Source organism: Podarcis erhardii, assembly GCF_964252035.2.
Source record: "Podarcis erhardii genome assembly, chromosome: 5".
Lineage (NCBI taxonomy): Eukaryota > Metazoa > Chordata > Lepidosauria > Squamata > Lacertidae > Podarcis > Podarcis erhardii.
Genome location: NC_138509.1, coordinates 86,865,450 through 86,883,760, shown reverse-complemented (window position 1 = coordinate 86,883,760; position 18,311 = coordinate 86,865,450). Strand labels below are relative to the sequence as shown.

The 18,311-nt window shown below is 47.4% G+C and overlaps 1 protein-coding gene across 1 annotated transcript in view; it reads right to left on the bottom strand.

Moving 5' to 3' along the window:
- FNDC3B (fibronectin type III domain containing 3B) overlaps window positions 1-18,311 on the bottom strand; it is a 269,773-nt gene that overhangs the window by 180,140 nt on the left and 71,322 nt on the right. The gene's annotated exons all lie outside the window — the stretch shown is intronic.

Here is an 18,311-nt window from a genome sequence, read left to right as displayed (position 1 = left end):
TCTACATCCAGCCAGTCCATGACACAAGCTGAGCTTCTGTCCTATGGAATCTGCAAAATGCACTCATCTACCTCGTTCCCCTTTTGCAAACCAACATGATTGCCATTCACTTCTATGGAGGGGTAGGAAGCAAAGTATTAATACTATAGAGAAGTACGCAAAAAGCACCCAGGTTCAGTTCCCTGCATTTCTAGTTAAAAGATTCAGTTGCAGGCAATGGGACACGGTTGCAGTAATGGAGAAATAGGCCATCTGCGCTAAATGGGCAAACCGGACAGCAATCCCACAAGGGTGAGCCATGTTTCTGCATGGAATACATGCACACCTCCTGTATTGCCCTCCAGTTGTCCTCGCCATTTTCAAGCCCCCAAGGTGAATTAGTGGCACCTGGGGACAGAGGAAGACTTTTACGTTCTCCTCCCCACAACACAGCCCAAAACAACTCTAGGGAGATAGGGCACTAGATGACCTTTCTCATTGTTTCCAATTCTACAATTTTATGTATCAGGTAAAGGGACCCCTGACTATTAGGTCCAGTCATGGTCGACTCTGGGGTTGCAGTGCTCATCTCGCTTTATTGACTGAGGGAGCTGGCGTACAGCTTCTGGGTCATGTGGCCAGCAGGACTAAGCCGCTTCTGGCGAACCAGAGCACCTCACGGAAACGCCATTTACCTTCCTGCCGGAGTGGTACCGATTTATCTACTTGCACTTTGACGTGCTTTTGAACTGCTAGGCTGGCAGGAGCAGGGACCGAGCAACGGGAGCTCACCCCATCACAGGGATTCAACCCGCCAACCTTCTGATCGGCAAGTCCTAGGCTCTGTGGTTTAACCCACAGTGCCACCCGCATCCCGTACAATTCTATGAAGCAACCAATTAAAGTGCAGCTGAGGGAACTCCAAACTGCAGTGACATCACACAGAGCATTTTGTCACTTAGCTACATGAATGGGTGGTGTGTAGGCACAGCCGTTCACAGCAACATTAGCAGACAGAGAGACCCAATGGCACAGGACTGCTGTTTTTGGCAGCAGTCAGGCATCTCCAATAGCCTTTTAGTTCCAGCATCTTCCCAAAAAGGTACAGCGGTTTCCAAGGCCTTGATACAGGAAACCCATCAATGGTTTTGAGCCGCCTCCAGGCCTGATTCCCAGACAGCCCCCGTTTCTGATCTTCAGCTCAACGCACACAAAATTCTTTCTGCCACGTTGGTTCCACGGTGCTCAAGACTGAGAGAGAGTGCCGGCCCCTCCCGTCAAAATTCCTGAAGTCCTTTTGAGACTATGGCATTACTGCAAGGTACCATGCTATGTTTAGCGCTAAGCCTAATGATCTTTCCACTGATAATAAAGGCAAAAGACCCCCTTTCAGAACATCAAGATGATGTTTGGAAATTAAGAACGGCGCGCACGTTAAGGGTGCACGTTAAGAAATTACAGAATTGCATATCTATGCTTTCTTTGTTTGGGGGGGGGCAGGAACCCACCGTCAGTGTTAAAATTATAAGTTCTAGAAAGGGAGGGAGGGAGAGGAAATGGAAACGTGGCCTATTATGCGAGGTTTGCAACAAGCCTTTCTTAAAGACACTGATCAGGGCAGACAGGGACAGCAAAGACACCACAATCAGAGTCCCAGAAGAGATAAAAATAAACCGACAAAAGCCAGGCCAGTCCATCTGTGACCTCGGCTCCATCAGCAATGAAAGACATCTGCCTCCCAGCCTCCAAACTTCTATGCATTATTCACAAGGGTCATAGCTTCATCAAAATAAAGCATAGCATTCAAAACAAAGCGAGGGAGCTGGGGAGATCAAAACACATGTCGCTCATTAAAGACAAACATGTTATTTTTAAGTTGTATAGCATTTCAGTAACTTTCAAGCCACAGGACTTTTTAGATGTGAAGGCCAGGGCTCCGTTCTCCAGAAAGGAAACCTCAACCGCCCAAGACCTTCCCATTCGGCATTCGATGTGCCGGTTCAAACGATGTCACCCAGAAGCGTTTTCCTCCTCCGCCCTTCAATGGTGAAGGAATTGCACTCTGCACATGCTCAGGAGCGCTCTCACCTACTGCCATCCTTGGAAGTCGCAGAAACTGGCCGGGTGCAAATGGAGCAGTCCGAGAAGAAGAAAAAGAAGAAAAGGCCTTCCACGTCCTTTGAGAAGCTTTTTTACTTCTTGTGTGATTCGGGCCTGCTGAGTCGCCATGGCAACCAGGCAGTAATTTAGCGAGCCACCTCAAGACCAGCTCCAGCATCCTAATGCTCAGTCTCCACTTCTAGCAGGTTTCTCACACAAAGGTGTGCGTGCACACAAATCATTGTCATCCTTCGCAAGTCTCCAGTCGTCCCTGCGATGCAATGCCAGCTAGGTTCCATCAAGAAAAGACAGCTTATTTGTTTTACTGAGGTCAGGGAGAAGACCTTTGCTGATTCCATTCCTCCACTGCAATCTAACAGTTGGGGAGGAGAGAGTCTTATGACACTTCCCTGACAACCAGCACTGAGGCGACAGTAATGTGTTTTCGCATCAAGCGGTTCCGATGTAAGGAGTCTAAGACGCTGGCGGATTCTATTACACTTAAGCCTTTTCTTAATAGATGATGATGATGATGATGATGATTATGATTATTATTACCAGGTGACATGGAATAAAATGTTGCAGTATGCTGTGCTGGTGTTCAGAATTCCAATCATTCCAATTCACCACTGTAGGGAAGAACACTGTTTATACAGTCTGTCTGTCCTCAGAGCTCAAAACCATCAGGGAGGAATGGACAACTGCTCCAGCTGAGGAGTGTGGCTCAAACAGTTTTATAAAACTAGTTTGGTTGTTGTTGATGATGATGATGATGATGATGATGATGATGATGATTATTATTTATACCCCACCTATCTGGCTGGGTTTCCCCAGCCACTCTGGGCAGCTTCCAACATAATATTAAAATACAATAGTCTATTAAACATTAAAAGCTTCCCTAAACAGGGCTGCCTTCAGATGTATTCTAAAAGTCTGGTAGTTGTTTTTCACTTTGACATCTAGCGGGAGGGTGTTCCACAGGGCGGGTGCCACTACCGAGAAGGCCCTCCGCCTGGTTCCCTGTAACTTGGCTTCTCGGAGTGAGGGAACTGCCAGAAGGCCCTCGGCGCTGGACCTCAGTGCGGGCAGAACAATGGGGGTGGAGACGCTCCTTCAGATATACTGGACCGAGGCTGCAATACCTTCTCCGACCACCTGAAGTGGTGGCACTGAGGAGCCAGGAGCATCGTCCTTGACTGGTGGTTGAAGTACAGTATCTGAAGACAGAGTTGGAACTCGAGATGACCGTAGTAGAGTGGAGAATTGGGGAAAACTAACAAAATGGATTTCAACAGAGACAATTGTAAGGTTCTAATACACTTAGGCAGGAAGAACCAGCTGCACAAATATAAGATGGGGGACACTTGGATTCCCAGTAGTACATATGAAAAAGATCTAGAGGTCTTAACAGACCACAAGCTTAATATAAGTCAACAGTGGGATGCGGCATCAAAAACAAAAAAAGCTAAAGTACGACTTGGTTGGATACAACCAAATGCCATTCTAGGCTGCAGAAGTATAGTAACCAGGTCAAGGGAAGTAATAGTACCACTCTATTCTGCCTTGGTCAGACCACACCTGGAATACTGTGTCCAATCCTGGTCGCCACAATTTAAGAAGGATGTTGACAACCTGGAATGTGTGCACAGAAGGGAGACCAAGATGATCAAGGGTCTGGAAACTAAGCCATATGAGGAACGTTTGAGCGAGTTGAGGGTATGTTCAACCTGGTAAAGAGGAGACTGAGAGCGTAAGTCCTAATTGGACCATACTACTTCAAACTGTGGGGGAAGAGGACTGAATATTTGAGTAACTTCTCTATTTTAAAAAGAGAGAGAACTCTTTGCACCTTCAAAGTTAGTACAGTGGATGCTCGGGTTGCAAACATGATCCCTGTAGGAGGCGCATTCGCAACCTGCAGCGCCGCACATGTGCGGGTTGCGATTCGGCGCTTCTGCGCATGGGCAAAGCGCAATTTAGTGCCTCTGCGCATCCGCCGAAACCCAGAAATAACCCGTTCCGGTACTTCCGGGTTTCAGCGCATCTATAACCCGAAAACATGCAAGCGTCTGTAACCCGAGGTATGACTGTATTCTGGAGAAAAGGTTATTCTAGAATCTTTTCGGACATGCAGCTAGATTGCATATGCAGTGATATCATATATGTGGATAATACGGATAAAATATTCAAATACCCTATCCTTCCATCTGTGGCTTGAAATAGTCCATTAACAGACATGTCACTGCTTGATTATTACAGTAGAATCATAGTTTCATTTGGCAAAAAAGGAGAATTTTATTTTTTTAAGAGAACCATCCTCACAAAGATATGATCCCAACATTCTTCTAACCTAACAGGGTCTGTGCTCCCTCGTTTATTGTGCACAAGGGTGTGAATGTTTTTCGCTCAACAAATCGCATCTAAGCAAGTCAAGACAAAAGCCGTTTCATTCCTGCTCCTGTTTACCATAGGATTAAATGCTCTTGGATGGGGGTTTTTCAGATACAGAAGCCTACCAAGAAACCGAGATGCACATCTGCTGCCATGTTTCTAGTTTGCACAGAACAATCAACAGATTTGCCCCACTGCCAGATAGGGTAACCCAGAGGGACCCTGACGCACTATGGCCCATGCTCACGGAGCATGTTCTAAGCCTGTTTGCATCCCCTTTCGCCAAATGGGCTGAACAAATAAATTCGGAATGCATTTCATGGGAATGGGACAAACCTCCAGAGAAGGGTCTCAACTTGAATAAACTATAGGGGGAAGGGGACAATGGATGGACAGGTAAGCCTTGCCCCCACATAATCAATCACAAGATGCAGCACACACACATCATTTGAATGGCAATGCCCATCAACTTTGTGGGTATGGCATGGGTACCTTGAATATTTTATTTTGGGGGCCAAAGGGATGTCGGCTCCTACAAATTAGCTCCTACGCATCTAATTATGAAGGTTGCATGCTATTTCCAACACATCACACAGCAGCTGGTAGATACCAGATGCAAGTTTTTCCAAGCAGCCATTTCCAAAAACCACGGCAGCTCATGAAGCAAGTTTCTGGCAAAGCTTACCCTCTTTCATTTTTGTGGCGATGCTGCCACTGAGACAGCCATTCCAATTCCCCACTTTAGAATTGCAACATTCTATTAAACACAAAAGGAGTTCAGACGCAAAAAAGAAAAGAAAAAAGATTTATGCCTTCAGATTTCCTTTGGAGGCCTTCTCCTCCCCCCCCCCCCCCGATCACTTGAAAACTCTGCTGTTCTGCCATGAAACTGCAGTATTCCCAAAAGCTAAAGCAGCCATTTCTGAACGGAAAAATGGAACGCGATTTTGCTCCAACGCTATAATCAGCCGACCACAGTCCCAACTGTGGGGTTTTTCCACTGCTTCCTGTGAAAGGAAGGCTAGAACACTAATCTGACAAGGAAGAGACCTCACTTAAATCTCTTGCCGTGTATTGCTGACTACAGGTTAACCAGAAAGTCATGCTCTTGAGAAGATGCACACCTAAACCATAGCTTTTCAGTTCCCACCAGACTCGAGTTGTGGCTACTGAGTTCTGGTAGTGCAAGCCCCTGGATTCAGCCAGTAGCCTCTCTGTATACTGCTGCTCTGATCTGGCAGGCTTAAATTTATCGTTCCCAGACAAAAACACCACTCCCAAAGCAAACCTGGAAAAGAGGAGACTGAAAGGAGATAGGATTTTGTTGTTGTTGTTGTTGTTTAGTCATTTAGTCGTGTCCGACTCTTTGTGACCCCATGGACCAGAGCACGCCAGGCCCTCCTGTCTTCCACTGCCTCCCACAGTTTGGTCAAGCTCATGCTGGTAGCTTTGAGAACACTGTCCAACCATCTTGTCCTCTGTCGTCCCCTTCTCCTTGTGCCCTCCATCTTTCCCAACATCAGGGTTTTTTCCAGGGAGTCTTCTCTTCTCGTGAGGTTGCCAAAGTATTGGAGCCTCAGCTTCAGGATCTGTCCTTCCAGTGAGCACTCAGGGCTGATTTCCTTCAGAATGGATAGGTTTGATTTTCTTGCAGTCCATGGGACTCTCAAGAGTCTCCTTCAGCACCATAATTCAAAAGCACCAATTCTTCGGCGATCAGCCTTCTTGATGGTCCAGCTCTCACTTCCACACATCGCTACTGGGAAAACCATAGCTTTAACTATACGGACCTTTGTTGGCAAGGTGATGGCTCAAATATCTCTCACGTGCAGGAAGGAGCAAGCTTGTTTTTTTTCTCTTGCTCTGGATGGTAGGACTTGAACCAATGGCCTCAAGTTACAAGCAAGGAGACTCAACTAAACATCAGGAAGAACTTTCCGACTGTAAGAGCCATTCGACAATGGAACAGACTCCATTGGGAGGTTGTGGACTCTCCTTCCTTGGAGGTTTCTAAGCAGAGGTTGGGTGGCCATGTCTCAAGGATGCTTTAACTGAGATTCCCGCATTGTAGGGGGCTGGACTAGATGTTTCTCCTTTCCTCCACCACGTTCCATGGCAGCTCCAGGTTTCCCAGTTGCTACTGCAACACCCGGCCAACACAACTAGGTCCACTGTGGCTTGTTCCCCAGGCAGTTCCAACAAGGCTGCATAATCAGGAAGGTGGGAACGAAGAAAAGCATACAGGAGACTGCTAGGTGACTTTTTTTTTTAAACAGTTCCCTACTACTTCCAGTTCACACTTGTTAGGTAGAAGAGAAGGAATGTAGCAACAATGCAAAGCTTATGCGCAGGAACCTGGGAGGACATGGTCACATTGCTCAGGGGGGGTTATTAAATCCACAGCTTCAAAGTCCCCGTGTACCAGGGTTCATACACATAACGTATTTTTCCGTGTATTGGATGCCCCCAGGTATAGGACAACCACTATTTTGGGGGACTCCAAATTAAGAAAATGGGGGGAGATTGAGCTTAATTGTTGACGAAAATAGCTCACCTGCCATACCAACCCTGACAGCCGTGCACCTCTAACAAGCCACCTATCAGCTGTTCCCTCGCAGGCAGAGTCAGACAATCACTGAGCTTTTGGGGGGGAGGGAATCCCAGAGTTGTTGAGCTTATTGGGGGGGCGTCATTACCCGGGAGGGGTGCAAGATTTCTATGATGGGAAAGGCACGGAGGGGTGATATTACTTCGATCGCCGTGGCCAACTGGAGCGGCAGCGATGCTCGCGCGTAGCCGGCCACAAACTCCACGTGGCACAAATGGATCACCAGCAGCCTCAACACCAGCTGTAGGGCGGGCTCAGTAGGGGAAGGCAAGCAGACTAAGGAGGCCCCGAGGGAAAGGCGCGGAGGGGTTAGGTATCGTCGATCGCCACAGCCAACTGGAGCGGCGCGGAACCGATTGCGCGAAGCCACCGCCCAGACTCAGTGCGGCACAAACGGACCACCTTCAGCCTCCCTCCTGGCTGAGTGGGAGGAGGAAAGCGGAATACAGAGGCCCTGCGGCTCACCACTGTGAGGAGCTTCAACTGCCAGAGCGTGTATGGCGGCAAGTACCGTATTTATTTATATATTTAACTGCTCTAAGACGACCCACATTTTTAAACTTAAAAAATGGGGAGGAGGGGGGGAGGAGAGACACCTCATCTTATACATGGAAAAATACGGTACTCAAAAAGCTTAGAAGTGAAAACAGGGAGAAGTCAAGAAAAGATGGCTGCCTACTGCAGGGCCTCAAAGGAGGGCAGTGCATATGTGGGCTCTGCATGAGGATAAAATGCAGCCTCTACACACACACACACACACACACACACACGTCTCTCTTTCAGCAGAGACTGGGCCATGGAAAGGTGGAAGAAGATGTTGCTGCACTGCAACCCCATTCCCACAGGATTAACTGGTAGTGACATGCAGGGGAAGGTAGTAACGGTCCGGTTCAAGTGCACCGCTGGAATGAGCAACAAAAGACTGCATCAAGTTCCTAGCGACTCCTGCCTCTTGGCTGCACAGGGATAACAGATTTGTGCATCTCCCCAACAGTCCGTTTTGCTGAGGCCCATAGAACTTGGTGGGCAGGTTCCGCTTCTTGGAAAACACTAGGAAAAAGCAAACCCAGAACACAGGAACTGTCATGTTTAAACAAGAACAAACACGCCAAAAACAAAAAACCTTCCATATATCATTACGTTTGGCAAGGCCCAACTTGGCATTGTAGGCAAGAAGAATTCTATCCTCCTGTCAAGGTACTCCCATTTAGCAATCTGCCAGTTTCAAGTATCTGCAGACTATTGTCTGGCTCTCAAAAACAGGATTAGGATTCTGTTAGTTTACCTCTCTAAGTTGGCATTTTATAAATCCATGCAGAATCTGCCATCTTGCCTGGGGCAGCTTAGAATTCCATGGCAAGCGTGGTTCTGTCTCAGACCAGACCTTGTCCAACACAGGTGGCGGGACTTGGCTTCCTGTTCCAATTTTTGGGGTGGGGTGAGATGACCTGGCGGGGCAGGGGAGCCTCCTCTCTCCCCATTATTGCAGACATTGATTGCTATCTGGTGAGGTTTTGGGTGCATGCTACCTCCAATATCTGCCACTGTGGGTGGCCTATTGTGGGTGGTCTACCCTTATCTCATTTACTTTAATCCCAGCGGTGTTGTATGACCTCATAACCGCGGGTTATCATTCAGCTAAAAATAATCAAACATTAAAGAGCACACACAATATCCATAAGATCAGCCACCCAAATACGGCTCCTCACTGAGGCAATAAACTAAAATATAGACATAAAAAAAGGGCTGGAAGTTGAAAGCCGGTTCCATCCATATTTCAGACGTCGTGATATATCACGATGCTTTATGGCATGGGTAGGCAAACTAAGGCCCGGGGGCCGGATCCGGCCCAATCGCCTTCTCAATCCGGCCCATGGACGGTCCGGGAATCAGCATGTTTTTACATGAGTAGAATGTGTCCTTTTATTTAAAACACATCTCTGGGTTATTTGTGGGGCCTGCCTGGTGTTTTTACATGAGTAGAATGTGTGCTTTTGTTTAAAACGCATCTCTGGGTTATTTGTGGGGCACAGGAATTCGTTTATTATTTTTTTCAAAATACAGTCCGCCCCCCGCCCCCAAGGTCTGAGGGACTGACCCCTGCTTTATGGTGATATATCATGAAGCTGAAAACCAGATTATCACCCAACCCTACTATTTGCCTCTACATAGTTCTGTCCTTATTTCAGACTTTGTGATGTGATTGCGATGTTTAGCTGGTGATATATATCGCGATGCTGAAAACCAGGTATCGCCCGGTGCTAGTCCATGGGAGCATAAGCAGCACAAGTTGTGTTGGATAAGATTTCTATAACCAGCGGCCTTTGGCTTCTCTCATCTCCGGCAACCTGCAACATGGGACACACTAATAAACTTTAAAGCATACATTGTACGGATCACCAGGCCTCCTGTGCCTTTAATAGATGGGATATTTGTAGATGCAGCTTGTCAGGAGTGAAAATTCATTCTGCTACCCAACTGCTACGAGTACCTCCTACTATTTCACCTCCAGCCAACTTCTCTTTTAAGAAAGAAAATGGCTCTATACACCAGTCACTTTTGCCCTTGAGTATTGCTTGCGGGCTTCCCATAGGCACCTGGGAAGCTATAACTTTCAACTATAAACATGCTCTGCTCAGAGCATCCCAGCAGGTTTTGATCATTATTTAAGAAGTCTTTTCCTTCCGCGGGAAACAGAATGCCGGACTACACGGGTCACAAAGCGCTTGTTTTCTTAAAACGGTGGCGATTTCACTGCTTGACCCACCTTGAGTCAAAGCACAGCTCACTTGGGGGAAGGGGGACGACACTGACCCACTGACTGAAAATAAATGCTCAATAAACAAATGTAGGCGGACCTCAGGATTACAGCACCTGTTTCACTGTTGTGATTTTTAACCGAATCCTGAGGTCCACCAACCAGAACCCAGTAGCTCAAGGGATGGTTCTTGTTATTTACTTTTATTCATTTATTAAATTTATATACAGTCATACCTCGGGTTGAATGTGCTTCGGGTTGAGCGTGTTCGAGTTGCGCTATGCGGCAACCTGGAAGTAACGGAGCGTGTTACTTCCAGGTTTCTCCGCTCGTGCATGCGCAGACGTTCAAAATGCCACGCGCATGCATGGTAGCGGCAGAACGCGACGTGTGCACACGCAGACGCTGGTTACGTTGCGTTCAGGATGCGAACGGGGCTCCAGAACGGATCCCGTTCACATCCCAAAGTACCACTGTACTGCCCTTTATATGAGGATCACAGGGCCATTTACAATATAAAAATACATAACATAATATGCAACAAAAGCAATACCTTCCACAGCTTGAAAGGCCATAGATCGGGGGTGGCAAAGTTTTTGTGGCTTGGGCCGGTTCAGGGTCCCCCAGATTCCACAGTGGGCCGGAGTGTGTGTGCGTGCACATGCACAAATGCTATTTCTGGTGCTCCTTCCAGCGCAGAGGAGGCGTGCACAGCTTCCCATTGGCCGCAGGAAGCTCCTGCAGCCAATGGGAAGCCAGCCAGCATCACGGAAGGCGGTCCCCACTCTGCTCCACACTGGTTTAGCGCGGCGCATGGGAGGTGACTGAGCGGTTGGCGGGGGTCCCTGAGCGGGTGGCAGGGGTCCATGGGCTGGTTAAAAAACCCCCATGGGCTGCTTCTGGCCCATGGGCCTTAGGTTGCCAACCCCTGCCATAGATTGTTTCATTATCCAAAGGCCTTGGAGAAGAGGAATGTGTTTGGCGCCTAAAGATATGTAATGAAGGCGCCAGGCGAGCTTCCCTGAGGAGAGCATTCCACAAATGGGGAGCCACCACAGAGAAGGCCCTTTCTTGCGTTGCCCTCTGGGCCTCTCATGGAGAAGACACACAAAGAAGGGTCTCAGATGAGGATTGCAGGGTCCGGGTCCGTTCATATGGAGAAAGGTGGTCTTTGAGTTACCTCCTGAACCTCATGATCCTCAAACTAAGATGATCTGCATATCCAAGTACAAATCTGCAAATCTAAGTCAGCAGAGACCAAAGGTTGAGGAAAAAGAAAGCATTTTGCTGTTCCTAGTAACTAGTGGGAGTCAGCAGCTATTGCTGAGCCAATATTTTCAAGTCATTTATTGGGCAGGGTGTGTGCTATAAATATTAGGAGCCTGGTCTTCTCCCTGGTCAATAGAGCTGGACTTTTGGCTTGCTGCCATTTCAGGCTTCAGCTCAGCTTCAGCCCTTTGAGGGGGCTGTGGGCAAAGCACCTCACCCAGTCTGGGCCGAACTGGGTAACTGGGTCCAACTACTACCAAAAATTCCTTCCATTGCCCTGGAATAATCCCAGATTGGGAGCCCTGTCAGAAATTCAAATGGTGGCTGGATCTAGCCTAGCTAGGCGAGAAAATCATGGAAGGGGGATTCCCCCTCCCGAAAGAATGTAGCAGAGCAGTGAATGGTGTCAGGCCACTGGGACCCTGGACAGGGTCCAAGGATGCCAGCCTTGTTTCAACTTTGTTCAAACCACCTGGCCTCAGGAATCCAGAACTGGAGGCTCTCCAGGCCTAAGATCTGGGCAGCAGAGGCTTTGAAGGGAAGAAAACTGTGGCCATTCCAAGAGCGCTGCTGAAGAGGACCCTGTGTGAAAACATGAAGGGCCTGGTCTCTCTTAACACACCCATGGGCCTGGCCCAGTCTAATACAAGGCTCCTCACATCTTGGAATTCTGGTTTGCTGCGCTGTGAAATCCCCACAAAGCTGTGCTCTGAGTAAGAAAAAAGCAAGAATGTTTGTATCTTGCTTTAAAAGTTCTGCATTGACAACCCGCTTCTCCCCTCTGCTATTCAAACACATCAACTACCCAGAAAGCCCTTTCTCAGTTCCTCTTAAGCTATATACAGGTACACAGAGAGGGGGAAAACAAAACCAAGAACACCCCATTATTCAATGCTGTTTCTTCCTTGGCATGAGCCCCACATTCCTTACCACCGTCCTCCACAAGAACAGAGAAGAGAGGGGGAAGGAAGGGGGGGAACCATGAAACAAATTTTCCACCCAACACCCCCTGAGCCTTCCCCTCCCACACCAATCACACAGGAATAAAATGGATGCAATGCACGTCTCTTAACTCCGGAGTTTTGCTGGTACACCATGACATCAGCGCGGGAGAAGGAGCCAAGTTTAGAACTCCATCTGGGACAAATAATGTCGGGGCGCATTGTGCTCCTTTTTGTTTATACACAGCGACCGAGAATGCCTTGGTGGTAAGCAGGCTCACTTGGAAGATTTATTTCCCAAGTCTTCCAAAACAATATTTTGCATCCTGGAACTACTTTGGGGCTCAAAGTTAACTTTCCGAGATAGCGAGCTGAAGCGGTTATTTTGTGTGGGTTTATTTTGTTGCTGTTGTTCCTTCTCGCTCTTTCTAAAAGGGAATTCATTGTTTCTGAACGTTATAATTAGCCCAAAAAGATGGAGTGTTCACTTAAAAATTAAGGAAAGAATGCTGCGGCAACAGAAGGAAATTAAGGCTTATTGTGTACGGATGCTTATCTTCCTTCCAGCTAGACCTTAAAAGACCTCTGCAGTTTTCCAACGTGGATGCAATGAACTAGTTGGGAGGATGACGTGGCCATGGGCTCCAGAAACAGACACATGGGCTCCAGAAACAGACACAGACACAGACACAGACACACACACACACCCCTTCAACCTACACAGATTCACTTGATACTCTGGAAAGAGCTTTCAGGTGTGAGTGCGCCACAAATATTCAAGTGTGTTGTATGTGTAAGTTTCCTGTTGCAATTCCTCTGCCAGCTACAGTCTCCCACATCTCCATCTGCATGTCCTTCCCAGGTCCAAATTATTATTATTATTATTATTATTATTATTATTATTATTATTATTACCCTCCTAGCTGGCTGTGTTCCTCTCTCTTATGCTGCACTGGGTATTGCATTCCAGCAGTTGCAACCATCAGAGGACAGCCAACCCTTAAGCACCTGATCAGCCATTCAAGTTTGTTAGGCCACAGCAGTGATCTGTGCTAATGAAGACAACCAAACCTAAATGCCAGCTACTGGGCCAATAGAAAACAATGCTTTGATAGCTATAAAACATGCAAGCTCCGCCTTTAGCGTCCCCAGGTGTGCAGGCTGCTCTTCAGATTTTTGCACGATTGGCGTTAAAGTCTGGAGAGGGTTTTTTCGAGTGTGCTCGCTTGAACATACTCGCCTGAGACATCCCCACAAAGCTGAAATCCCTCTTCAGACTTCACAACAGTTGTGCAAAGATCTTAGGAGCAAACAGGATTCCACTTCCCCCCTACACACACCTGTCAATCATGCCAGGGACAACATCTGAACTCATGTGAAACGGAGAACTTAAAACACATGACTCTGTAACCAGAAATCTTGGGCTTTGAAACAGGTGGGGCTTGAAACCTTTCTAAGCAGGTGTGTTTTGAGTACAAAACAGACCTACCCCAAGGACATTTCCCCAGGATACAGGGGTACCTTGGTTCTCAAAATTAATCCGTTCTGGGAGTCTGTTCAGACTCCCGGAACTGTTCGAAAACCAAGGTGCAGCTTCCAATTGGCTGCAGGAGCTTCCTGCACTCAACCAGAAGCCGTGGAAGCCCCGTTGGACATTCAGCTTCCGGAAAACATTTGCAAACCGGAACACTTACTTCCAGGTTTGCGGCGTTTGGGATCCAATTTGTTCAGGAGCCAAGCCATTCAAGTACCAAGGTACTACTGTACATTGGTACCTCGGGTTAAGAACTTAATTCGTTCTGGAGGTCTGTTCTTAACCTAAAGTACCACTTTAGCTAATGGGGCCTCCCGCCACCGCCGGTGCACAATTTCTGTTCTCAACCTGAAGCAAAGTTCTTAACCCGAGGTACTATTTCTGGGTTAGCAGAGTCTGTAACCTGAAGCGCCTGTAACCTGAAGCGTCTGTAACCCAAGGTACCACTGTACTGTGTTATAATGGAATTGTACTGAATGTCTGCATTCAACTGCATTGGGTTTTTAATCTTGTCCCATATTACCTCTGGTTTGACTTAGTTCTGGGGAACATCTCAAGCACAGCAGCTGAGGCTTGTTAGAATTAGACTTCATCATTATATTCTCCACTAGAAACAGTCAGTTTGTTCCATTTACAATACAGGAGAGACTGCAGGTTAGCACTAATAACGTGTGAGTGTGTGTGTGTGTGTGTGTGTGTGGGAGAGAGAGAGAGAGAGAGCGCGCGCGCGCGCATGGAAAGATGTTCTTCTCCGCTATCTGCATAACTTAGCTTAAATTTCGGCTATTTCCCCATGTGATGAGCAAGTATTGGGTTGTTTTAATTGGCAAGCCTCTAGATTATGTTTGGAGCAACATCCATTTAACTAGAAATCAAGAAGTTGCCTTTGTTGAAAAGCCATCTGATGCTAGGAGAAGGGGGGAAAGAGCCCTGAACCATATGCAATGAGCAGCTGCAGAAGGTCAGGAAATGAGCAAAGTGACCGAGACCAGAATGATGGGCCATGACTCAGCGGTGGAGCATGTGCTTTGCATACAAGAAAGTCCCACGTTCGGTTGCTGGCCTCTCTAGTTAAAACAAGTAGCAGAACTGCTAAATGCCCCTGCCTGAGGAGGCCCTACTGGTATGAAAACAGCTTCTGGAAGAACTTTATGATGGTGATGGACTTCAATTCCTTGGAGGTTTTTAAGCAGAGGTTGGCAGGTGCTTTAGTTGCGATTCCTGAAGTAAGGTAAAATGTAAAAGTTAATAGACCCCTGGATGGTTAAGTCCAGTCAAAGGCGACTATGGGGTTGTGGCGCTCATCTCGCTTTCAGGCGGAGGAAGCCAGCGTTTGTCCATAGACAGCCTTCCGGGTCATGTGACCAGCATGACCAAACCGCTTCTGGTGCAACGGGCCACCATGACGGAAACCAGAGCGCAAGGAAACGCTTCCTGCCGCAGTGGTACCTATTGATCTGCTTGCAATGGTGTGCTTTTGAATTGCTAGGTTTGCAGAAGCTGGGACAGAGCAATGGGAGCTGACCTCGTCACGGGGATTTGAACCGCCAACCTTCTGAACGGCAAGCCCAAGAGGTTCAGTGGTTTAGACCACAGCGCCACCCGCGTCCCTGAAGTGCAGGGGGTTGGCCTAAATGACCTCCCTTCCAACTCTACCATACTGTAATTCTAACCACAGTGGTACCTTGGTTTTAGAACAGCTTAGTTTATGAACAATTTGGAAATAGAACGCTGCAAACCAGGAAGTAGGTGTTCCCGTTTGTGAACTTTGCCTTGGAAGCTGAACATGTTCCATTTCCTGTTGAGTGTGTTTCATTTGTAAATAGAGTCTTCCGCTGCTAATCAGATGCTTCCTGTAGGCTGTTGAGTCCCGAGCACCCACGCAATAAATATGAGATATGTGGAGCTTTTGTTTTTGCTATTTCTTTCCATTTTTGTTTGTGTGGCTTTTTCTTTTATTTGACTGTGACTTGTTCTTCGTTTTTTGGGACTGACTTGTGACTGTGGCTTGTGACTTTGTTTTTGTGACTTGTTTTTGTGACTGTGTGGAACCCAGTTCAGCTATTGATTGATTGACTGATGGACTGTGCGGCCACAGAAATGGATAAAAGCCCCCCATCCAAACAATGAATATCATCAATGCATGTAAGGATTTTTAATTTTTTTAAATAATAATAATAATAATAATAATAATAATTATAATTATAATTATAATAATTTATTATTTATACCCCGCCCATCTGGCTGGGCCTCCCCAGCCACTCTGGGCGGCTTCCACAGAAACCAAAAATACACTAAAATACCACACGTTAAAGACTTCCCTGAACAGGGCTGCCTTAAGATGTCTTCTGAATGTCAGGTAGTTGTTTATCGCTTTGACATCTGCTGGAAGGGCGTTCCACAGGGTGGGCGCCACTACCGAGAAGGCCCTCTACCTGGTTCCCTGTAGCTTTGCTTCTCGCAATGAGGGAACCGCCAGAAGGCCCTCGGCGCTGGACCTCAGCGTCCGGGCAGAACGATGGGGGTGGAGACGCTCCTTCAGGTATACTGGACCGAGGCCGTTTAGGGCTTTAAAGGTCAGCACCAAGGTCAGGTAATTTTTATCATCCCCTACAAACTGATTATTTTATGTTTTTCCCTATGCATTTTAATACCATCTAGATTTCTTTAAACACATACAGATTACTAGGTTTTTTTTAAGGCCCTGTTTCACTGGTACAGAAGGTTCTGCTGTTCACCCTCCTAATTTATCTTTATGCAGTACAGTTACAAGGTAGTATTCTAGTCAGGGACTATGAAGCAAAGTTTGACGTCAGACAGAATGGGTCCTCTTTGATCATCTCTGAATAATGAGGAATGACCATCTGCCATTGTCTGACTGGCAAACTGCTTGCATAAAGAGAGGCACGCAATGCAGATGTTCCAAAATGAGAATAATGCTCATTTTCTCCCTTCAGCGCCTCTATCCACCCTCATGACTATTTTAACCCTGCTGTGTTTAAGCCTCCCCACCCCCACGCACTCACAAAACTGGCCATTTAGACATGTAAATCAGGAAAAATTAAAATGTTCTCTCCTGGTGTGCAACACTAATGTACTTTCTATGGTCTGAAGGTTCGTGATGCAGCAACCTGGCTAAAAACAGGTACAGGCTTGGATGGGAACCTGCCCCTCCACCCAAAAAAACACACATTACAGTGGTACCTCGGGTTACAGACGCTTCAGGTTACAGACTCTGCTAACCCAGAAATAGTACCTCGGGTTAAGAACTTTGCTTCAGGCTGAGAACAGAAATTGCGCGGCGGCAGTGGGAGGCCCCATTAGCTAAAGTGGTACCTCAGGTTAAGAACAGTTTCAGGTTAAGAATGGACCTCCGGAACGAATTAAGTTCTTAACCCGAGGTACCACTGTATATGTGCAGTGCCTTGAAACCCATCACAGAAAAACAGTGGAATAAATGAAACACATGAATGCTAAAGCTGCAATGCTACCAACTCTCATTGGGCAGTTCCATTTTACTTAGTGGAACTTGCTTCCAAACACACAGAGATAGATGTTACGCTGCAACAGAGTGCTGAAGCTTATGCACTCCAAGGTATTTAAAGAAAATACGAGCGAGGAGGCAAAATGATAGGAAAGAGGTTGATCTAGAGCAGCCTTTCTCGACCTGTGGGTCCCCAGATGTTGTTGAACTACAACTCCCATCACCCCTAGCTAGCAAGGCCAGAGCTCAGGGATGATGTTGTTGTAGTCCAACAACATCTGGGAGCCTTCTAATCAGGCCAACACCTCCTTGTGTGTAATGCAAAAGGTCAGAAATCCAAAAGAGAAAACTCAGGGGTCGTGTTGCAACATAGGGAAGGGATGTGGTCTTTAAGATAGCAGAGAATGCATCCAGGGTATCTTTTTGGTAAAATGTTAGGCAATGAAACATCGGGAGATACCATTTTATTTATCCTCGCGCATGCGCAGACACTCAAAATGACATCACGCTCCAGAACAGATCCCGTTCGCATCCAGAGGTACCACTGTAGTTGTTTATTTCCTTGACATCTGATGGGAGGGCGTTCCACAGGGCGGGCGCCACTACCGAGAAGGCCCTCTGCCTGGTTCCCGGTAATCTCACTTCTCGCAGTGAGGGAACCGCCAGAAGGCCCTCGGAGCTGGACCTCAGTGGACTGGACAATGAGGATGGAGGTGCTCCTTCAGATATACTGGGAAGAACCAGCTGGGGAACCCCCAAGGGAAGAAGGCTCCGAGTCCAGAGAGTGGTGGTCGGACAACAATGAGCGGTCAGAGGGAGAAGAATGGGAAGAGGAGGTGTTGGAAGCTGAAGGGGGTAACAGGGCTTAGTCAGCTGCGAGAACCTGGGGCAGCGAAAAGTCCAGAATCAGAGGCAGAGGCTGAAGCAGGGCAGGGAGGGAGGCCAAGAGGAATAAATGTGTCAGGCTGGTGAAGAGGCAGGGGTGTCTCCCCCTCCTGCTGTGACAAGCTCCCCTTCCCTCTGGCCTCCCAGAACCAGAAGAGGCATGAAAAGGGCGGAAGAGAGGTCAGCTGTGCACAGACACAGTCTCCCATTGCTAGGGGGAAACCATGGGGAGGAGGGGACTTTGGGGAGGCAACAGTTGCCTCAGCAACTGCCTCATGCGGGGAAGAACTACAGGAGATGAGTTGTTGTGCTCATTTAGGCCTGGCACTCCACCAAGATTTGTGCAAATCATGTATTTGCTA